The sequence below is a fragment of the Lynx canadensis genome, chromosome B3 (assembly GCF_007474595.2).
Source record: "Lynx canadensis isolate LIC74 chromosome B3, mLynCan4.pri.v2, whole genome shotgun sequence".
Lineage (NCBI taxonomy): Eukaryota > Metazoa > Chordata > Mammalia > Carnivora > Felidae > Lynx > Lynx canadensis.
The window spans coordinates 106,102,693-106,125,247 of NC_044308.2; the positions used below are offsets into that span (position 1 = coordinate 106,102,693).

General features: G+C 42.6%; 1 protein-coding gene across 3 annotated transcripts in view; it reads left to right on the forward strand.

Moving 5' to 3' along the window:
- The window catches only part of DAAM1 (dishevelled associated activator of morphogenesis 1), a 176,019-nt gene that overhangs the window by 90,020 nt on the left and 63,444 nt on the right, over positions 1-22,555 (forward strand). The gene's annotated exons all lie outside the window — the stretch shown is intronic.

Sequence of the window (22,555 nt, forward strand, 5' to 3'; positions counted from 1 at the left end):
ACAAACTATAGCAATCCAATTTCTTTTCAAGACACAGTATCAGTCAGAGAAACCTTTTCCTATGTGACTAGCGTGCATTGTGAGACCTCCATTTACCCATGTGAGTGTCTCTGGGCACCACTGCCCCTTTGCTGCCTTGTCTGATTGCTGTGCTGTCCTTCCAGAAACATGTCTGCAGTAGTGAGGCTGCGTGTGCCCCTCTCCAGCCAGACTTTGTGCCTCTGGGGGCGAGGCACCATGTCCTAGCTCATCTTTGTAACTCCAGCATTGGACACGCTGAAATGAGTGCATGACGAGTGAACCACTAAGTTGTCATGAGTGTTATGCTGAACTGTCAAAAAAAAAATTTAAAGCACAATTAGTTTTCCACCTGAGCAGTTACAATTGCTAAAACTATGTGTGGGGTTTGGTTCCAGGGGCCTTTGCCGAGAGACGTATCCAGCTCTAACCTCTCCGTATGATTTTCTGAGCTGTTACCAGATCAGACCAAGTTGTAGACCTAAGGATTCCGAATCTAGTAGTAACTAGGAAGATATGTTTGTGAATGATTGTGTCTTCTTCTTTTTTCTCTTTGTACTGTCTCTCTCTTATTGAACTGATTGTCATAGCTCAGGGACCAGGTATAATACACTGGGAAAGCATTTTGAAATTAAAATATGTTCAGTTCTGAAAGTGATGGTATTGTATGGTCTTTGAAAGCAAGGGAACTTTCACACAGCCATCTCAGGACCTGGCCCCTGGAACCAAGAAGGAAAAATCTTCAAGTTCCTTATGTGCACAGAGGACATGTCTGTCTATTTTGGCTCATCTGAGTGCAGAGTTTTTTTCTCAAAATTAGGAAACAATATGAAGTGGGGACTGAGAAGATACACTGGAGGGAAGGAAAGGGCAGGAAAATGGGAGCAGCTTACTGAGGGGAAAGTTTTCTTCTTTCCCAGATTTTATTACACCCTTGACAGCAATTGTAAGTTAATCATGGAAACTGCTGCCCCTTAGACTAGAAAAGGCAAATCCTGGAGGATAGTAATGACCTTGGACTTGGCAGCTGTTGCTCATTTTTCAATTTCCAGGCCTATCAAATCCCCTTGCAAACCCTGCCTCATGTGCACATGGTGAGGTTGCCTTTTTGTAGGAGGATAGATAGGGATGTGGCCCCTGGCCTCTGAGTCCCATTTCTTGATGGATGGGCCCTTCCTACTAGTACCTGGCCAGATTGCACAGACCTTTGGAAATGTGGTTCTCCTGCAGGCTTCAGCCCTGCAGCCTGGATTCCTTACGTGACAGCCAAGTTGTGGCTGAGTGGGAAAGCCATTTGAAGTCTTTGGGGATTCCCGTGGGGTTATAGATCTGCCTCACTTTAAAATGTATGATGGGAGCCTGGGTGGCTCAATGGGTTAAGTGTCTGACTTGACGTCAGGTCGTGATCTCCTGGTTTGTAAGTTCGAGCCCCACATCAGGCTCCACGCTGACAGTGAGGAGCCTGCTTGGGATTCTCTCCCTCCCCCCCTCCCCCCCACCCCGCCCCTCCCCAACTCGTGCATTCACACGTGCTCTCTCTCTGTCTTTCTCTCTCTCAAAATAAATAAATAAATAAACTTTTAAAAATGGTTTTAAAAAACTGGATGGGAGTGTTGCTAAATGTAGGTTTTTCTTGATTAGAGCTTCTCAAACTGTTAAGCGTGCTATGTGATGGATCTGAAACTGACCTTTCTGGGGCACTGTAATAAATAGGGAAATAATACAATGAGTAAGAGAACACAAAAATTTAAGTGTGAAAAGGGCATAACGTTTACCTCCCATCATATAATGCGATCCCCTAACGGACAGTTTGCTCATTCTCAAAGTGGAGCCCATGGTGGCCATCCATATTACTACGAGCAGATTGTTTTCCTTGGATGGTATCTTTGGTCGCCTTTTCAAATCAGGCTTGTCACCAGCAAGTCAAACCACATCTATTTCTCGGGCCAAGGGAAAGCTACATACTCACGGCTTTTTAGATTTTCCATCTCTCAAGATTAGAACCCAGCACATTACAGACATTCTCACACATAGTGAAACCATAGAGTAAGGGCCCACGAAAGCCAACAGAAACAGACACATGAGTTGGTGAAAAGCAGGCTTTCTGTGTAAAAGTGTACAGCAGTTGTGGAGGCAAACGAGACTGGGAACTGAGGATGGGGCCAGGCCTCACTCAGCCAAGTGGCTCTTTTCCACCCAATAGTGACTTGCGTCCCAACAGCGGCTGTCTGCTTATCAGGCTCCATGCTCATTTCTCACACTCGTCTCTATCTAAGTCTAAGTCTCCGGTTGAAAACCCGTTTCCAGAGCCAAAATGAAAGCAGCAAAAGTATTTCTGGGGCTGAAAGAATTGGAGAGAAATTAATTGGAGGCTTGCCTAATTGAGTAATCCGGGGGAGAGTAAGAGATGGATGTTGTGGCCTTGTTGAAAGTCCAAACAAATCTGTAAAAATGACGGGGCTGGTTGGGCAGCCGTGGTTTGTCATATGCAGCAGTCCACTGTCAAATTATTTTCACTTCTGTGAAAGGGCCAAAAAAAGGTCCTGTTGGTGGGGCTGGAGGTATTTTCGAATAGGAAATGTTTGTGGTTCTTATCTTTAAAGGTAATTCCCTTTTTAGTTCCAATCACAACATACTCTTTTGTTTAAGTGAGGTTTTTCCCAGTCTCTAGCCAGAAACTGCATCTGTTAACAATCTTTTGGATTTTAAACTGAAACTTTTTAAACAATGAACCATCTGACCACGAAAGGCATCTGGCCATGCTGTATTTGCTTATTGTTAACATGATTTTTAAACCCTGGGAAAAGCAAGGAGAGGGCTGCGGAGAGGAGAGAATAAAAGGGCGTGTGCCCCGTGTCACGGTGGCAGCGATCTTATCGGCACCGGCAGGAATCTTTAATTGCAGTTTTCCACGGGAGCGACTGCACCAGTTGCCTCACTTAGCCAGTCCTTGTAAGTCTCCAAAAAATACCTGCTTCCCCTCCTGGAGCTTCAGAGTTTGCCAAGTAGAGGAGTGGCGCTGGACACTGTTAGCGGTAGTGTCATCAGGTATTTGAGGCGAAGATCAAGATTTGAGGAATGTACGAATTGCCCTCCTTCTGTCTCCAATCTCTAAAGCCACGGCTTAAGTAAATGGCTTTGGATTCTCCATATTGCACTTCTGCATCTTTTCGGGTCTTCTGTGGAGGAGGTGGATTTTTACTGCGCCGCTGAGTGTGTGTTTGACTGTAGTTCAATTAAATCCCTTAAGAATCGTGCCCGACCCGGCTGCAGCGGAGTTGTTGTGATTTGTGCAAAGTGCTGATCTGGTGCCAGGTACATTTTGGAGACCTCTAGGAAAAGTGGCAGAAAATTCAGCTGGTACTTTTCATTCACTCCCGCCTTTTGGTTCGCATATCCTAATTGGATCGCTTCCCCACTCCTCCCCACAAAAAGCAATTCTCCTTTTGCCACACACCAAAAAAAGATTGAAGTTGTGTTGTGTACAGTCGCCAGGGTGCAGTTTCAGTTCCTTGAGAGCGGAGGCCCTCTTGCGTTCAAAGGAACGTAGGCTGAAGCGCTGGAATTAAGACCAAAGGAACCACCAGTTTTCCGCACAGCTGTCAAACAAGCCAGGTATAAAACGAGGGGGCGAGATGATAGTTCGCCCTGTAGTCGTTTCCAGTATCTGAGAGGCTCCTGTGGGGAGGCTGGGACAAGAAGCAGTGGTTGGGCACTGGACCTGGAAGACGTGAGAAGGAAGAGAAGCTAGATATCCCTCCTTGATGGTAGTTTAAATGTACAGTAGAGTGAGCTTTGGGTTTTCAGGCACTCACTGTGTTAGCTGTCAAGATTGGGGAGAGGGAGTCCAGAAAAGGGAGAAAACCAGATTTCAGTAAGTATGTTTCTAGACTTTTAAAGAAGTACTTGCGTTGGTTTCCTGCCATTGAGTTTTCACCTGATAATGGATTCCAGTTGGGATTTGTACTCCTAAGGGCTCAGGGGTTGAGGAAAGTAGCAGAAGTAGAAGTGAACAGAAATAAGATCGGGCTGTCTTTCCCCCTCTGCTTCTCTAAAGAAAATGAGGGAAGCACATAAGCTGGAGGACAGTGGGCATCCTCAGGCTCTGTAGGCTCTGAAACTCTCTGCCTTGTCTACATATTCCATGGCTCTGAAAGGGAACATAATTGCATATAATGCCAGACTGAACCACTAAGGAACAACGAGCTTTGAGTTTCTTCACTCCATGCAGCAATACAGTTGGCGGAGGGCAAGCTGGTTTGTGACTCACCTGATGTGTATGGAGTACTTTCTGTAGGTCAGAAAGTACTGACTAAACTCTTGGCTAAACTCTGAGGATGATTAAACAAATAAGTCAAATTTCCTGCAGTGGGTGATCCTGGTAGGAGAGGTAGATAAAATCAAATAGTTACCAAGTCTTGTCATAAGCTCCGTAACGGGGTAAGCAAACAGGCTCTGGGGCACAGGGGAAGGAGCCACCAGGCTTTGGGGGTGGGTGTGTGTGACTCAGACAACAGCTCCCTTACCACTCTGACCCCTCTAGCACTTGCACCGGGGAGAGACCTGACACTGTCATGCTTTTGTCCCGTCTTCTAGAAACTGGCCCCTTTTTCAGTAGTTGAGCGATGTTCACATCCACTGTCTATTTTCTCTCTTGATTAGTACTTTGTTCTCTGTCCCTTTTCCAATACTGAAAAGGTCAGCTTTAGACTGTTGGCCTAATCCGATTGATCTTCGCTAAACACAGTTTGTAGGGCTTGTTAGGAAATCTGTAAAGAGGCTTAAACTTTTGAAAAAAAGACACTGGGGGAAAGACTGAAATAACTGAGGTTTGTTCAGCGTGGAGAAGAGAAAGTCAGGTAGAAATTCTAACATGAGCTGATGTCCACTGGGTATACCCCAGTGAAACTATGGTATCTTGTCAAAATATTGCCAACTTAGAGTTGGTAAAGAGCGGCTGCCTCAAGCCCTCCCAGTAAAAATCTCCATGCCAAGCTGACTTTTTTATTTTTTATTTTTTTTAATGTTTATTTTCGAGAGAGAGAGAGAGCGCGCGTGCGAGCAGGGGAAGGACAGAGAAAGAGGGAAACACAGAATCCAGAGCAGGCTCCAAGCTCTGAGCTGTCAGCACAGAGCCTGATGCGGGGCTCAAACTCACGAGCTGCGAGATCATGACGTGAGCCGAAGTCAGACGCTTAACCAACTGAGCCACCCAGGCGCCCCTGACAGTCTGACTCTTCTCCCAAGGGTCCAACAGTTTTCTCCCATGATTCAAGGACTGAAGGGTTAAGTCCTGGCATGGCAAAAGAGGGGACTCCAGGACCCTGTTCCCACATTGCATCATTGGTTCTGATGCACTGACACCCTTCACTGACTCCCGTGCTATACGGGTTGATAAATATTTTGCCCATTGGCCTGAGTATGAGATGCCGATTGACCTGAAGATGGTGACCAAAACCTTTTGATAATATGTATTTGGAGCCTGAAACGTTCCTCTTCTAGGAATTGACTCCACAAAAGTGATGAGAAATGAAAGCGAAGACCTATACGTGAGGCAGTTCTTTGCAGTGTTCTTGAAAGCCCAGGATTATAACCAACTTAAAGGGGATGGTTATATTATAGCACACAATCCTGACAGTATCTTGTAGCCATTGAAAAGTCATGTTATCAAAAGAAAAAAAAATGTCATGTTATCAAAGAAATTTTAATGACCTGGGAAACTAATGATACAGTGTTAAAAAAAGGTGTAAAGCTATAATTGGTACGATCAAAAGTTTGCAAAAAAGTATATAGATAGAGGTAAGCAGACAGAAACAGTTGTTTGTTGGGACTGTGGGTGATTTACTTTTTTTTTTTTAATGTTGATTTTTGACAGAGAGAGATACAGAGTGAGAGTAGGGGAGGAGCAGAGAGAGAGGGAGACACAGGCTCCAGGCTCTGAGCTGTCAGCACAGAGCCCGACACGGGACTCGAACCCACGAACTGTGAGATCATGACCTGAGCCAAAGTCGGATGCTTAACTGACTGAGCCACCCAGGCGCCCCGCTTTTTTGTTTATAAAGATATTTCCCAGATTTTCTACAGTGCGTTATTCTCCCTCTTACCTAGGAGTATTTTTTTTTCCCCTGATGATAAAAATAAAATTGCTCTTTTTAAAATGTGCGTTCAATATATTTTGTATCAGTCGGGTTTCAGTCAGAGAAGCAGGACTACTGGGGGAGACACAGAGCTAAGAGATTCACCCTGAGGCCGGCTAAGCACTCTTTGTCAGGCTGCTGTCTTTATTTCTGTTGCGGAAGCTTCACATTCTGGAGCAGGCAGTTCGGAAGAAAGGTGGGTGTAACTGGGGGGGAGCAAGGATAGGCTGGAGCCCACAAGGACACACAAGCCAGTGTCCATTCTCTCGACCTCTGGCTCTTGTGTGGGTGTCATGCAGAAGCCTGAACCATTAGTCATGGACCTCAGCACACACACACCTGGGCCAGGAGAAGCTGAGGGAGGATCCAGGGGAAGGTGGGGCAGTTGCAGACCCACCTGCTGTTCCACACCAACCAGGTGAGCCAGCCGATAAAAGACAAGTATGAAGAACAAAATGGCTGCTGCTTTGCCTCTGGCCTCTATACCTCCTGTGAGAGCCTCTCTTTGTGGCTCCCCGTACCCAGAAGCCTCCAAGAAACGATATCGTTCAGCCTAGCCAAGTCGAGCATTATAAAGCCACCACATACTTGTATTGAAATGAGGAGGAAAAATAAATATTATTTAAAATGCAGCCAGTGCTTGTGTTGTCAAGGCAACCCTGGCTTTTTTTTTTTTTTTTTTTTTCCTTCTTCTTCCTTCCTTTGTCTAGCTCAGGGACCTGTTTTGTTTTTTGTTTTGTTTTGTTTTTCTCCCCTCCATCACCTCTTTTTTTTTTTTTTTTTAACTCTTCCTTTGTGACATTAAAACAAAGGTGAATCTATAAACCACCCAAAGGTTTTCAGTACCATTTATCTATTTAGGCAGTGACTGTGAAAACATGGTGATCTTGGCCCTGGTGAGATTTCCTGAGTTTTCTGCCCAGAAACGCACTGAAGCCATGTTTCTCATTGCCCTTTCTCCCGTAAGGAGTGTAATCTCAAAGCTAATGACCCATTTCCTTTCTTTAGTTTCATTTATTTTTTTTTTAAATGTTTGTTTCTTTATTTTTGAGAGAGAGCAGAGGAGGGACAGAGAGAGAAAGAGAGAAAGAATCTCAAGTAGGCTCTGCACCGGCAGGGCAGAGCCCCACGCAGGGCTCAAACTCACGAACTGTGAGATCATGACTTGAGCCAAAATCAAGAGTCAGATGCTCTCGACTGACTCAGACTGAGCCACCCAGGCGCCCCTTTCTTTGTTTTCTTTTAATTGCAAAAGCCAGTGCCGTCAAAATGAACACCAAATTGTAGATTTGGAGTAGAAAATTCAAGGACTCTCTGCCTCTGGCAGCCCTTGAACCAGTGTTGAAATAAAGGGTGGTTGGTTCATGAGTATTTATGTGACTCCTATTCCCGTAATCCCTCGGTTCAATAATGTCAGTTTGGGGCTTTTTTTTTCCTCCTTGTATTAACCAATTCTGCCATTCTAGCTGTGCCTACTACCACCCTTGTCTTGAAGTCTGCAGAATGGTCCTGAGCTCATAGTTCTGTATTGCCACCTGGTAGGTGGCCAGCTTCATGAATGAAGAAAGCAGTAAGCAAACTTGCCCACAGGGTGAACCAAAACATATCTATCTTCCCCGGTGCTTGGAGAAGTGAACAAATCTAAAATATGGTGGGCAAGTTCTGTAGTCTTTCAATGGGGTTCTATATTCTGGGTCAGGTACAGGCCTCTGTTTTTCAGGCTTCACCAGTAAAAGGACTTCCCTTGGGGTAGATTATCTCCAAGAGCCTTTCAGTCAAGAGGTCTGTCTACAAGCTCCCTACATTATGTTTGCCCCTCATAATTGTTCTAAACTGTATTGTAATGTGATTGCCACTATTTTTTCTAAGATAAGCAGAAGGCAAGTAACAGCTATGAGAAAATATTTTGCATAGTTACAGGCCATCTGAAGGGTGACCAGAGAAGGGAGGATACCATTCACTAGGAGATATTTCTGAACCCTTCTGATTTCTCTCTCCTCTGTATAATGAGATCAACTTCATAGGGTGGTTGTGGATATTAAGATAATATGATGTCAGAGTTAACGGAGAGCTTGGGACATGGTGATGACAGCTGTTGACACTGTCAATGTCAGTGATGGTGACTATGATCAAAATAGTAGTATGGACTCACTTTCTGTTTGTCCACACTCATGCTAGTCTGGGGTTCACGTCCATATTCTTAAACAATGATACCTGGTTTTCACAGAACAGTAGTGAAGATTTTAAAAGCCCTCTCTCCCAGTTGGACCACAGAAACTTTTGGAGGCAGAAATAGTGAGTTAGGAGGATAAATTATAGATCAGGGAAGAAACCAAGACGGTCTTCACTGTTAGCACCAGAAATGGGCAGGAGGCCCCTTTTGTGTCAGAAGTTCTAGGGCAGTGGCAATCAATGTGTAGTTCCTAAGCTCCTGGGCGGAGCTCTGAATCTGGTATCAGGAGCGCCCTTAATTGGTACTTGGGAAGGTTGGGACTCTGAGAACGTCAGAATCTATCCCACTTCTTCTCACCCACCTGCCCACGGCAGTGCTTCAGTCCCTGCTGACCAGCTGCAGCCCTTGGAGATGCTCCCATCATTGGGCTTGCTTGGCAAGCAGTTGTGAACACCAGCTGATCTCTGGGAAATGGGTATGTGTGTGGATCAAGCCAGTTTTTAACTAAAATTCCTCTTTGGCTGCCTAGGAAAGGCAAGTGGTTGAAAGATCTTCAGTTTTTGAAATAAGAGCACTAAAAATAGTTTTAAACGAAAACATTACTGCTATTTTTTTTGCAGTGGGGAAAAATCCCGTGATAGGACACAGCACCAAGAGGTTCCACGAAACAAGTCAGCTTTACAAATAAGTGATTTATTGGGTTGAAGTGAGCTAGAATTACCCCCTGTTCAACAATAAAATTTGTTCAGAGTTGCAGCATTATAATTCAATAGTGCATTCTAGCTGTGTGATTTCCAAAATCCATCTAACAAAACAAAACTTCGGCGTTGAGGAGATCATAAAAGAATGTTTTAGGGACACTGGGTGGCTTTTGGCTCAGGTCACAATCTCATGGTTCTTGACTTCGAGCCCCTCATCAGTCTGTGTGCTGACAGCTCAGAGCCTAGAGCCTGCTTCGGATTCTGTGTCTCCCTCTCTCTCTGCCCCCCCCCCCCCACCTTGTGCTCCATCTCTCTCTCTCTTTCTCAAAAATGAACAAACATTAAAAAAAAAAAATTAAAAATGCTAAAAATAAAAAAGAATGTTTTAGCACAGATACCGTTATTGGTAGAAATTGTAAACCTAATTACCAGAGCAGACGTTCTGGGTACCGATAAATTGGCATTCTCTAAAATTTCTGAAAAGAGGGGCGCCTGGGTGGCGCAGTCGGTTAAGCGTCCGACTTCAGCCAGGTCACGATCTCGCGGTCCGTGAGTTCGAGCCCCGCGTCGGGCTCTGGGCTGATGGCTCAGAGCCTGGAGCCTGTTTCCGATTCTGTGTCTCCCTCTCTCTCTCTGCCCCTCCCCTGTTCATGCTCTGTCTCTCTCTGTCCCAAAAATAAATAAACATTGAAAAAAAAAATTTTTTTAAATTTCTGAAAAGAAAACAAATTTCTGATAACTTTCCCCTCCACTCATGGGATAAACTACTATATCCTGGTTGGTGATATGATTTTTCTTGTGAAATTTTAAATATACAAAAAAGTACAGAATATAATGAACACCCGTGTTTAACAACTGCTGACATTTTATAATCACCATGGATTTTTTTTTTAAACATTTATTTATTTTTGAGACAGAGTGAGACAGCATGAACGGGGGAGGGTCAGAGAGAGAGGGAGACACAGAATCTGAAACAGGCTCCAGGCTCTGAGCTGTCAGCACAGAGCCCGACGCGGGGCTCGAACTCACAGACCGCGAGATCATGACCTGAGCTGAAGTTGGCCGCTTAACCGACTGAGCCACCCAGGTGCCCCTCACCATGGATCTTTTATTTTATTTATTTTTTTAATATAATTTATTGTCAAGTTGGCTAACATACAGTGGATACAGTGAGCTCTTGGTTTTGGGGGTAGATTCCTGTGATTCATCGCTTACATACAACAGCCAGTGCTCATCCCAACAAGTGCCCTCCTCAGTGCCCACCATGGATTTTTTAAAAAGAAAGGAAACATAAATATAGCTGAAGCCCAAAGGTGACCTATTCTGGAGGTGGTACATGTTTTCTTTTCCTTGCCCAGGTATTTATGACTTTATTCTGCATGTATATATTCATAGACAATATATGGTAGTTCATTTTAACTGCAATATGATGTTCCATTACATGAACACACCACAGTTTAATTATTTCACACCCCTTTGGATAATGCTTACTTGCAGTTTTTCATTATTTTTTAAAAAGTATGGCAATGAACAGCCTTGTGCATGTGTTCAAGAATTTTTCTGGGATAAACACCAAAACATGTAATTCCTGGGTTGTTGGCTGTGAACATTTCCACCTTTAATTGCTCTCTGAAGTTGTCGTAATAATTTAGACCTGCAGCATATTAATTGCCAGCCATCTGAGGGATCTGTACCCTCCGAGGGGAGAGAACTGATACTTTGTTGCCCCGATGAATCGCTTTACTTAAGTTTGAATGTTTCAGATACAAGAAGCTGTCATTCAGTTTTCAAATCGAATCAAACTTAAGTAGCAAATCAAACTTGAAGTAAAAATTACTGAAGTAGAAAGTGCTCATTTAAAGAAGAAGAATCCAAGGTTTGGAAAATGAAAAGCTTTCCATTCAAATACCCATAAAGCCATAGAAAAGTACAAAGTGTTAGAAGTATATAAAAATGGACAGTTCACTCAGCATTATGTTTATTTGATTTGACTACAAAGGAAACTGCTCTGTGTGTGGTTCACCCTTACTCTCCTCCAGACCTCTTTACACCATTAGTCCCAGACACAGGCAAATTGTGTTTCCATCTTTAGCAGGCTCTTGACTGATATATGTATGCAATCACCCAACACAGGAAGTCCCTCTGAGGCATCGGCCACTTCCCTGATGGACGACAGCCCGGGTACAGGTGCAGGACCAGCACATCTGCACAAGCAGGCAGGCAGGATGTGGCTGGAAATGCCATAATTGGTTTCTTTCTTCCTCTCACCAAAGTACCTTTATCTCGAGCATCGGTAAAAATTGTGAAAGCCTCTCTCCTTTCCTTTCTTAGACTCTTTGATTCCTTTGAATGTTAAGAAATTGAGACGTGTACTTGCTGTGTGTCTACCCCCCATGCCTGAATTCTGAACCAGTTTCTGGGTACAAGTCAATTCCTGGATTTGGGGGTTGTTGATTTTTTTTTTTAATGTTTATTTATCTTAGAGACAGAATGTGAGCAGGGGAGGTGCAGAGAAAGAGGGAGACATAGACGCTGAAGCAGGCTCCAGGCTCTGAGCTGTCAGCACAGAGCCCAATGCAGGGCTTGAACCCATGAGCTGTGAGGTTGTTACCTGAGCTGAAGTTGTGTGCTTAATCAGCTGAGCCCCCCAGGTGCCAGGGGATTGTTGATTCTTAAGTCTGTAAATACTTTACTCTGCTTGGTTCTTCTTGACAGCCTTGTAAAAAAAAGTGCTTGTGTATCTACTTTGTGGATACCATCTTCCCTTTGTGCTTCCTCATACTTGCATTGCTCCAGTGAGTAACTCTGTTATCCAAGGCCTTGCTTTCACTGTAAATAAGAAATACCAAGTTGGAAGAGGGGGGAGAGAATGACCCTGCATTTGCGTTCACTTACAATCATTCGAACAATAAAAATAAGCCATATAGAGCTGGGGAAAAGTAGGCCATCTTGGTTGGACAGATCAATGAATGTGGAGTCAGGGAGAGAGTGGGTGTCGCTTGTCCTGTGGAGCTCTATCTTTCCCTCTGGAATGGGGGCTAGAGAAGCAACTCTCCCCTCTTTCATTCTGTGCTTGTCACTCATGCCTGTGTCGGTGCTACACTATGGAGAGAACACTCCAACTTCATCTCTGGTCACTGGAAAAGATGTGTAGCTTTGGGTTTGCATGGAATCTCTGGGAGGGCAGTGGTTCTCAGCTCCCTTTGACAGCTCTCGTACATAACAGATTCCATCATGTGTTGATTGCAGAGTTAGGAGTACATGACTCTCTTGGAGCTCTCAGTCTTTGCCATAGAGTACTCGTCAACAGTGCTGTTGTGGAACCAAGGTGCCAAATGTGTCTGTGTGCGGCCCTTTGAACCCCGTGCCTGTGTGTGTTGAAGCACACAAGCACAGGCCCATTTCACTTCCAAAATTCTGCAATCTGCAGGTGTAGAATTACACATTGAGTGTCTCAGTGATAGCTGTATCTCTGTTGGAAAGGACATCACTATATTTCAGATCTGAGAGTCCAGAGCTAGCTGCCCTTTCTGATTATTGCCAGCTCATTGGGTCCCTTAGGGACAAACGGCACAAGAGACACTCCAGACTGATGCACATCCTTTGATTCAGGATTCCTTAGGACTGTGGCCCCCTTCCCTGGTTGACAGAGTGTGCACTGTGAGTAACCTCAAGCAGAGATGACAGAAAGGTTTATCTTGATTACCAGCTCGGAACAGTTGGGGGTTGAAGCCTGGAGCACTTAAAGAACCATTCAGAGGTTGTGAATGGATTCAGTAAGAATAGTGTGGTAATTAATTAGCAATGTCTGCCATGAGACTTGATGGGAAAAGGTGGCATATGTAGCAAATTCTCCCATCCTTGCCCTTAAGGGCTTCTCTTGCTCCTAAATTGGAGTTGGACGTTAAGTATCATATTCCATGCTTTTTTCTCTCCGGGTCTCTCCCTGGTCTTCTGCAGACTCTCTAAGTGCCGTGGCACCTACTTTCATAGAACGAATACCCCAAGCCTGCCTGATTTCACCATCTCCTGGAGATAGGTCTATGAAAGACATCAGCAGAAGGAAGTATCCACTTTAGAAGAGGGAGCGAAGAACAAGAACCACTTTTCCTGAGATTCTCCTGTATGTGTATTTATTTTTTTCACCTCACTAATAGCGCTGGTGCATCTAATGCCTTGAATCCATATTATGCTTGGTGCATCTCAGAGCTTCATCCCCTCGTGAAGTAGGAAGAAACTTTGAGCTTCCAGCGTAACTTAGAACATACTGCTAATACTTCTAATTTGGGGTTCTCCAAATTCCTTATACTCCAGGAACCTAGTAATTTGTGGAACTAGAAATGGGTTACAGTAGAAAGTGTACTAAAGAGTACCAACTTTAAATTACAGTGTCTTAAATCCTCTTGTTCTTCAACGCAGTATGGGAACAACACTTGCCTTAAGCATTCTCCAGATAGTATCCTTTTATCTGTCTTCCTATGTAAGGAAAAACATGTGATGCTTCCTCAGTTTCTAAGATGTACTTCCCCATGTCCTCACATTTGGGCATTTCTTAGATGGTGACATCTTCCAACTGATGCTTTTCTTTTTTTATTTCTTCTGCCAACAATTCTGTCGTTAATTCAATAGTATCCCTTAATGTAAATGATCACTTAAAATGAGAAATACGGTTATGACTCCCCTTCTAGGGGACAATTAATCCTGTCCTAGCATTTTTCACAGTCGTCCTGAGAATGCTTCTCTGAATGGAATATGCCTTTATGGGCTTACTGTTTCCCCTGATTCTCTTCTTAGTTTAATTACTGTTTTCCAAAGCCCTCGCTTTATAGCCTCGTGTTAAGCATTATATTGCAAATCATAAACACACTTTGATTGTTTTCCCAAGAGCAGGTTACAGAACATCAAAACCTGCTTTACGACATTCTGAAAGGCTGGTCTGGTAGCAGCAAATCTGGTAGCAAGATGTGAGGCAACAAAGGCCATTGACACCACTGATTGGATTTCCACACTGCAAACGGGTTTAGTGATGTGTGTCTGAACATGTTAATTTACCAACCAGCTGGACTGAATTGTACCTGGATCTGTAGCACTCCAAGGTGGCATGTGGGTCAAAGACTTGACTCTTAACACACTACATAGAAGTAATTTGTTTTATGTCATTGTATACCTTTGTGTCCTAAGCAACAGGGGAATGTGGGCTTGTATCACTTCTGAAAATCACAATTGGAGAATGTTTCTTTCTCTTTGCCATGAAAATGAGGGGGAATTGTCATCTAAAATTGGCTTCAGATGTTGAAGTTATACTGATTGAGATTTTTAGGCTCCAGTCATGTTCCATGCTGTGAAGTGCTTTGCCAGAGCAATGACTTGTTAAAATAAATAAAATAAATGTCTTGTAGGATAGGAAGTGGACTGTAAAGTCTCTGCTTTTAGTTCTAGGTAAGGATTGTGGCTATTTTCTTAGATGTATCAGCACATTAAGTGTGTTTCCCCCCAGGAGCCTGTAGCATATATATAACTTTTAAGATTTGGGTTCTGTAAAGTCAGCCAAGGCTTTTTCAGGAAAGAACAGGGTGTTAGAACAGACTGAGCCCCTTAGCTCTTTCAGAAATGCCGTTGGTCTCTTTATTCTTGGAGTCATGTTGTTAGTCTTCTGTCTGTTCTATTGCTGCCGTCCTTGGACAGGGACTAGATCTCTTTAAAGTGGCATGCTGCTCTTGCTTTTCTGGGGTTTGTGATTTGGGGGAGAACAAAATGGTAGATGGCTGAGAAGTAGCACAAGCCCAATTTTTAATGGGCAGTGTTTCATTTTAGCTCATTCAGAAATATTTGATCATTTTTACCAGTATAAGTAAAGTTTGTGACATAAAAATATTAATGTGGGGCACCTGGGTGGCTCAGTCAGTTTAGCGCCCGACCTTGGCTCAGGTCATGATCTCACAGATCGTGAGTTTGAGCCCTGCGTCGGGATCTATGCTGACAGCTCAGAGCCTGGAGCCTGTTTCAGATTCTGTGTCTTCCTCTCTCTCTGCCCCTCCCCCTCTTGTGCTCATGTGCTCACTCTCTCAAAAATAAATTTACAAAATATTTAAAAAATATTAATGCAACATTTTGTGCGATGAAGAAAGGTTTCAAAGCATTTTTCCCAGTTGAGCTTAGGAATGCTTACATTTGATTTATATTTTGAAGTTAGAAGACACATTGATGAAGACTGGAGATTAGTGAAAATACAAGAGTTAATAGTACTGGACTGTTTCTATCATGATGAGAAAAGGGAGTGAAGTATACAAATGGGTACAGTTCTTTGTAGCTATCCTTGTCCTAACTGAGAACCCGTAGTCAGAAGTTTGTGATGCTGTAAGAAACTCTCGGTGCCAAGGTTTGAAAGCATATTGTCACCAGTCTCCTATATCCTGTATTTATGGATCCCTAAAAGGAAAGCAGTAGCTTTGTTCTTTTATTCATGTGTTCTAACACCTAGAATAGTGCCTCGGCCATTATAAAACTCAACAGATATTTACTGGGTGAGTAAATGAATGAGAAGAGAAGCCAGTGATGGAGTTCAGTACTGTGAATTTTGGGGCATGATGAGCAGAGGGATTCTGCTCCTGTCCTGCCCTTGAGAAGTCCTGTGTTCTACAGTATAGTGTCAGCACTGCTCTCAAGTTAGGTTATGTGTTACTCTGAAATGGCGTTGGGGTCCAGCGGTTGAGTGAGGCTTTCTTTCATCCAACAGATTTCTGGGGAGGATAGAAGACTAGGCGTAACTCTGGGTCTAAGGGGGACAGGGTAGAGAGGTCTCAGTGGTTTCAAGTCAGAAACTCAGTGACACACAAATAGAATCCATGCCACACAGCCAAGGCAAGGGAAACTGGCAGAATTGAGATGAGGCGAGTGGTCAGGATAGGTTAGGTGTTCTTGAGCAAGAGCTTTGGGCAAGCCCAAGCATCTGGGTAATTTAGGTGTGAGGAGCCTAGAGCGGTGTTAGTCATACAGCTTGGCTTCTACATTACACCTCTGTAGTTGTGTCCTCTTCAACCAGGAAGTGCTAGTCATGTATCTGTTATTCTGGTAAATTGTAGTTATTATATTAAGGTGGGGGGTGGGGGGAATGTACCGACTGTTCTGTCCATAGCACTCTTCGGAGTGATCTTCACTTTTTACTACCTTTGAGCTGTTTAAGAAATCCGAAAATTGTTTTTGTTAAAAACTAGTAGCAATGCAATCGATTATGTCCTGTTGATCATTTTTGTATCTATTTACACATATATAATCATATACGCCTTTGCTCTTTGGATTCTCTTTTGAACCTGTTGTCACATCCTATTAGTTCCTGCAAGAGTTCAGCAAAATCTTTGACATGAGTTCATGCCATGATTTTAAAATTATCCTCTATCTGGGGCGCCTGGGTGGCGCAGTCGGTTGAGCGTCCGACTTCAGCCAGGTCACGATCTCGCAGTCCGTGAGTTCGAGCCCCGCGTCAGGCTCTGGGCTGATGGCTCAGAGCCTGGAGCCTGTTTCCGATTCTGTGTCTCTCTCTCTCTCTGCCCCTCCCCCATTCATGCTCTGTCTCTCTCTGTCCCAAAAAATAAATAAACGTTGAAAAAAAAAATTAAAAAAAAAATAAAATTATCCTCTATCAATATAAAATTTTCTCTTATTTTTTATTTAACTCCCAGTTAGTTGACATATAGTGTAATAATGATTTCAAGAATAGAATTTAGTGATTCATCACTTACATGTGACATCCAGTGCTTATCCCAATAAGTTTCTTTTTAATGTCCATCACGAAGAATTGTTTGAGAAGGGGTAGCTTATTCTAAACGAGCTGAGATCTTTAATAATATTTTACACTGGAGTACAGGATATGATAGCAGGAAGCTCTCTGGGAAAATGTGCGTTGTTTATCGATTCTAGTAAGCTTGATATATATATATATATATATATATATATATATATATATATATATATCTGCAGATATATATATATATATCTGCAGATATATATATATCTGCATAAAGCAGAGAAGGGGAAAGAGCAGAGCTTGGGGGTCAAAAGAGGTGTTAAACTTCACATACATTCAAGGAAGAAATTCCTGTGATGTTTGAAAGGGTGATGTACAGGAGAGAAGCAGGGGCAATGTAAGTGTAATCCAGAGACTTGAAAAACAGTGCTCTAAATGGGTCTTAAACTTCCCACAAAGTTTCTTGGCTAATGAGCCTAGGTTCTATTCACCCAGTTTTAATTTTGTTAACTTGTATTGATGTTTAAGAGATAAAGCATCCTCAATCTTATAATAATACGACCTATTTTATTATTGAGTTTATGGCCAATGTTGTTACAATATGTGTACTTAATAAGACAGGAGCTATGCATGTTTATGCTTCATGAGACATGGATCTTTTATTCTAAATCATAAATGTTATTTGTTGTGAACATTCAAGAAAGCAAGAACTTGTTCTGTTTCATCTTGGGGAGATATTTTGGTCAGAAATCTTCCAGATGCCCTCCTAGTAGAAACTGTCTTAAGTTATGCATCACTGGCATGTGAGAAGATCCCTTTCATAGGGATCTAGATATATTTGTTGGAGTTATTTTTGCAAAAAGTGGACATGAGGGTGTGATAAACTTACGGAAAATTTCAGATTTATTTATGGATTGAAGATAAACTTATGCTATACAGCCAGTGGAGAATTTTTTGCTTGGTATAGAGAAGACTTTGGGTGGACATAATAATTTTATTCAACTTGTTTTGAATATTTGCAGAGTTATTGCTCAGAGGAGAAATTAGACTCTTCCATGCAGTTCCTGAGGGCAAAACTAAGGCCAACAAGTGCTTGAAGTTTTGAGGAGACACCTGTCAATTCAGTCTAAGGTGGATTTTCTAACAGTCAATGAGGGTTATGGTTCTTGGACTCCTTGAAGCCTTCTCTCAGAGAACATACGGTCACCTGCTGGCAGCCTTATACGAGGGACCCCTGTGAGGGGAAACTTGGACTGGGGTGTCTCTAGGGTCAAAGGCCTCACTGTATAATTATGATGGCTTTCCTTAGAAAACATACAGATGTTCTGCAGCACCAGGAAAAAATGGGGAAGAGGATTTGCTGCTCAGACATGGCTGTAAGTGCTAAATATGAAAGCCATTGTTATTGCAAGTCACCCTCCAGTCTTTCCAGAAAATGACTGACATTCTGAGGCTTAGGAGGAGGTGTTGGGTTTCCTGCCAGACGCAGAAGCCGCTGTTCTGTAATCATTCTTCGTGTGGGCCCAACCGGATTTGGGCAGCAGATGCACTTGATGTGTAATTGTGGCAGTGGCCAAAAATGTAACCAGGATTGGCAGCCCCAGGGACCACATGACTATCCTGAAATGTGACAACATAAGAATTATTTTTTGAAACCAACTGCCTCCCTTTGGCAAGTTTCAAATGTGGGGTGTAGTTTTAGCCCCACTGATAGGGGTTACAGGGAAGGGCTGTTGGAGGGACTGAGGAAAGCAATAGTCTCGGGAACCCAGGTTTGTGGACCTGCTGGTTCTTCTCTTCCCAGTGAACAGTAAGACAGAAAGATTTGGAGGCAAAAAAATCAGGATTTAAAAGACCGAATGATGCCATGCGGTTTTTAAATTTTTTTTTCAACGTTTTTTATTTATTTTTGGGACAGAAAGAGACAGAGCATGAACGGGGGAGGGGCAGAGAGAGAGGGAGACACAGAATCGGAAACAGGCTCCAGGCTCTGAGCCATCAGCCCAGAGCCCGACGCGGGGCTCGAACTCACAGACCTCGAGATCGTGACCTGGCTGAAGTCGGACGCTTAACCGACTGCGCCACCCAGGCGCCCCGACATGCGGTTTTAAAAATGAGGATTAAACCACTTTCAAGGTATAGTGAGCTTGGTAAGAAGGTGGACTTTTCAGGCAGGGCAGGTCCTGCCTCTTCGCTAGACAACAGGGCCAGTTCCTGGGCGAATTCCCCATACTTGAGGAGCTGATCCTAACTTAGAGCCAGGGTTCACTGCAGATGGAGTGCCTTGAAGGAGAGGAGAAAACCTGGAAAATAATTGATGACCAACTTGGAACGGTGATGCACCCTTGCCCTCTTGAGAGCCAGGCTTATTCTACCACAGGGGGTGACAAACTATGGCCCGTGGGCCAAATCTAGCCACTTAACTGTTTTTGTAAATAAAGCGTTACTGACACAGGGCAGTGCTCCTTCACCCGAGCATAGTTGGAGCTGCTCTCACACCGTACAGTGGCAGAACCGAGTGGTCGCAACAGACTCCGTGGTCCCCGAAGCCTGAAATCTTTGTTATGGGGGCCTTTACGGAAGAAGCTGGCCAGCGCCTGGTCTGTCAGGTTATTCCACCGTGACCGTCTTAGGAGAGGATGCTGATTACGCTGTTACTGAGTCAGGAGGGAAAGTTGGCAGAAATTATTAGCAAGGTCTTCCACACAGTACTTTCCACCTTCCATCCCACCTGCTCTTCCTTCCCTGTTCCTCGGACCTGTTTCCTGTCGTTCACTTGAGCTTATTAGAGGACATACACATTGGGGAGTCATACCTAATAGGATAAAATATCTTGGCCTGTCTGCCCCTTTCTCGTTAGTATTCTGTAAAAATTCTAGGTGTAAATTTATTTAACACCTGTTTCATTCATCAGTATATGGGGCTGGGTCCACGACATCCAAAATAGTAATGACAATTTAATGCAACAGGTAACTAGTTTGATCATTAACAAGGGATAGGATTTCTTGATCCTATATATAATCACAGTTAACATGTTTTCTAGTAGTGTCTTCTTTATAAGTGGAACAAGCTTTGATTAGTATTTAGTTACCTTTACCTATGATAAAAATGACCAGAATGAACTCTACTCTGTATCATACCGAAACAATGCCTTTCTGCTGTTGAAGTTCATTTAGTTAAATCTTAATACGTCTCTCCTATCGTTGAGTCGATGGTACTCGTATACGTTGTTAGAGGATTTTTAGCCAATATAGTCAGTGAAAGAATGTGTCTTTCACAAGTATTCTCTAAGAATCTCAGGGGTTTGTAACAGTGAACGTGGAGATTTATGGCTTTAGTTGGCCAAGTGCATATTCTTCAGCCTGTGATTTGTGGTCTCGTGAACAACCACAAAACACGTCCTTTGCAATTAATTGCCCTTTGTACAGCCTATTTTGGGTCTTACTAACAGCATGCGAAACTGAAGAAAAACTCTACCAGTTCTTACATATTATTACTTGGAAAATGATCCTATTAAAAATTTGCCCGGTGGTAATTTCAAAAGAAGTCATTCTTAAAGACTTAATTTTCAAACTGTGCTTTGAGTCTCACTGAAAGACTTTAGGTGCTACTAAGAAATTGTTTCACACCCAAAAATGAAAGTGTGGAAATTTCAAAAATTTTAATATCCTTCGAGTACATAAGTCTTAGTCCAAATCATAAAATTTCTTTGCATAAACATTTGATATTAGGGTTGTAGTGTGTTTTAGAAGTAGAAAATCCTGTGAGAAGACAGTAGCAAAATGTTTTTATTTTTTTATTTTATTTCTTTGTCTGATAAAGGAAATTTTATTTATTTTATTTTTTATTTTTAATTTTGCTCTTTGATTTCTTTTTTTTTTAAATTTTATTAATTTACATCCAAATTAGTTCACATAGAGTGCAACAATGATTTATTTGCTGTGGGGAGCAGGGTGGTGCCCCAGGTGTAGAGAACAGAGACATCCCAAATGTCACGGGATCTTGTTGACTTGATGATGCATTTCATGTTACATAGAACATCTTAAAAAGCACTTGTCTTAACAGAACATACAGAGCTTTAGTGCTTCTATTTTAACTGTGAAAGATAGTGCATATACTCGGCAAAATAGAAGTTTAAATTGTACAACAGTTTAGAGTGAAAGACCTTTCTTATTGCTACCCAAAGGTAGCCATTGTTCAATTTTCCTGTATATATTTCCAGAAATGTTTGTATGTTAAGTGTACATGTTTTTTCTACAGATGAGAAATCATATTCTGAGGCATCCTCCCCCCTTCCCATACTATATTTGGCCATTTTGAATGTCATTACATAATTCTACTTCATTCTGTGTTACTGCCACAAAGTAATTTATTCACTCATCTCCCTTTCCATATATTTGTTCGCTTTGTTATTTGGCTGATTCAAACAGCGCTGCAGTGAAAAAGATCTTTGTAGTATACATCTATGCAGTGTAAATATACAATTGTGGGCTGACTTCCTGAAAGTAGACTTAAAGGAGGGTCAAAGGCTGTGTGTGTGGTTTCCAGTTTGAACAATTACTGCCAAATGTCCCTCCGAACCGGTTGGTCTGATTTTTACAGTCCTAGCATAACAAGGACTTAGAATGGCCATAGCTGCAGCACATTCACAGCGTGGAGCCTGCCTGGGATTCTCTCCCCCTCTCTCTGCTCCTCCCCCTCTCGTGTTCCCCTGCTCCTCCCCCTTGCTCACACATGTGCTTGTATGCACTTTCTTTCTCCGAATGAATAAAACATTAAAAAAAAAAAAAAAAAAGAATGGTCATAGCTGGAGATTTTGGAACAGTATCCTTACCATCCTAGCTAACATTTATTAAGCATGTTCTGTGTGTACTGTTCTCGGTGCTTCCTTTACTTGTAATAACCTATTGAATCTTCACAATGACCCTGCGGAGTAGGCACCCATTTTACAGATAAGGAAACTAAAACTGAGTCATACAGGAAGGTTACTTAACTAAAACGGAGTCATATAGGAAGGTTACTTAACTTGCCTGCCTATACATCACCATAAGTAGTGAGTGGCTGAAGATTCGAATATATTTCTGTTGGTGATGGAAGACGAACACAGCCAGCTTGGATTGGTAGAGATGATTCACAAAATGAGAGACAGAAGTCTGGGACATATCTGTGAATGTTTACCTCAGGAAGAGTACAAAGAAATAGTGCAAAATTTATTCTTGTGGGCAAAGTGATGTGGAGAAAAATAAATGTACTCTTAGGCCTTTTAAGAGAATCGGGGAGGCCCTCTTAGAATTTTTTTCACTAGCCACTGACCAGAGATTTGGAATAAAAAATTGTACCAGTTGAAAATGAGGCCAAGTTAGAAAACCGATGTGTGTGTATTTTTTTTTTTATCTTCTAAATGAGTTGGTTAATTAAAGCCTGGTTTTTTGAAACGTCAATTTCTTGGTTGTCCCTTGTGCCATACCAGTTTCGTTTTCTAGCCAAAGGGTTTTTGTTTTGTTTTGACAATGGAAGAAAAGTAGATAACAAGAAAAGAGTTTAATGCTAGTCAGGCAGAAAGCAAAGCTCGGGGTGTCCCTCCGGCAGGTCTTGTCTATCAATGTCCTCTAATTCATGGTGTCAACCTACCAAGGAAACAGAGTGAGTTGGATTAAAGAAATAGTAAAACTAGTGTTGGGCACCCCCCCCCCCCCGGCCAATTACCTTATACAAGAAGTAGCTGTTGAAAGTTAAGTGTTTTAAATAATTGGGTCACTGAACAACATAAATTTTAAAAAAT